Source organism: Trachymyrmex cornetzi, unplaced genomic scaffold, assembly GCF_001594075.2.
Source record: "Trachymyrmex cornetzi isolate Tcor2-1 unplaced genomic scaffold, Tcor1.1 scaffold46, whole genome shotgun sequence".
Taxonomy (NCBI): domain Eukaryota; kingdom Metazoa; phylum Arthropoda; class Insecta; order Hymenoptera; family Formicidae; genus Trachymyrmex; species Trachymyrmex cornetzi.
Window position 1 is genome coordinate 36,885 of NW_017299400.1, and position 1,583 is coordinate 38,467.

Sequence of the window (1,583 nt, forward strand, 5' to 3'; positions counted from 1 at the left end):
CACTTGTTAACATTATCGGTTAAAGATTCTAATTGTTTTAAATGCGCGTCGACACATTTCACAATGTTTTGCAGACCGAGAAAGGTAGTCTTCTGCATTACAATAGCTACTGCGAAGTTTCTGCGTTTCTTCGACGGCGGCGTTGAATCGGACGCGACCTCTCCTTTTCGGAGATTCTCGCTGATATTTTCCATAGAACGAAGTTCCTCTTCTTCGTCTTTATACGCCAATAATATTGATTTCGCACCGTAAGATGTGGTAAAACTGATAGAGATATTTTTTATGATAACAGAATTCGTTTTCGTTCGGTTATCACTAGTTAAATATTCGTTCATGTAGCCCATGTTGTCTTGAAACTGTTTCCAACTCTCGGCGTCGAAATAAATACCGTCAGCACTGTTTCCGCTCAATTTTACAAGAGGCTTGAAGATTCCCTCGTTCGTTCTTTGCAGACCCACATGAATCGTCTTCGTATGAGAGTTGTTGAGACCATACGTTGTCGTAAACAGCATATGAAATCGTGTGTTTCTTCCCACGTCGTTGTTACGCGGCTTGAAGCAATTCGGATTGGAGTACATTTGCTCGTTCGAATTATTGGCGACTTTTAAGCTGTCCATTATTCTTACTTCGCTGTAACACCAAATGACACGAATAATCCAAATTGGATGGGTCAAAACTAAGAAGTACAGTACTTGCTTGCTTGCTCACGAAGTTGGAGCTAGGAACGACGAGACTCGAATGAAGCGGACTCGCTACCGACGACATCATCCCCCTCTCGTCGATGTTACTTTACAAAAATTATTCTGCGCGCGCAGAAGAAAAAGCAAAAAGTCTTGATTTTTCTATATTTTTTCCGTTAAAATTTAAAAGTCTGAAAGGGAGAGGTAAAACAAGAACGAACATGTTCGTCTTACGATACTTCGACTGCTGAGTTATAAAAATTATTGAAGAAAGGATTCTGCCCAAATTAATAAAAAATTCTTTTAAATTATTCTGTAAGAAAAAATGTGATAGCCTTTCAAAGAAGACTTACAGGGGAGAAGTAAATAAGAGGGGACAGGGACGTACAAGTTCGTTTTACGACATTTCGACTATTGAGTTATACATCATATTGAAGAAAGGATCCTGTCCAAATTAACAAAAAAATTCTTTTAAATTCTGTAAAATAAAAAGGGATAGCCTTTCAAAAAAAAAGTCTGGGAATGACAGGCAGGTAAGAACGAACAGAAGCGTACAAATTTGCTTTATGATAATCTGTCCGTTCTGCTTTTCAAAAATTATTGAAAAAATGAAATATGGTTTGACAGAAGAGTAAATTTTTTGTCGATTATACGGTAAGGAAAAAAAAAGATCATTTAACTTAGAAAAGCTTTTAGCAAATAAGAAATAGTCGACTTTCTAAGAAAGAATACTTACAAAAAAATATGGAGAACCTTAGTGATTAGCTGAACAAACTTAGGAGAAGGAAATAAGGAAGTACCCTTTTTATCATATTTTCGAGTGAATAAATAGTGCGTAGGTTAAAAATTTAACTCTAGTTTGGCTTTGACTTCTCGTTGTGTCGAACAGTTTTCCGAGGGCGT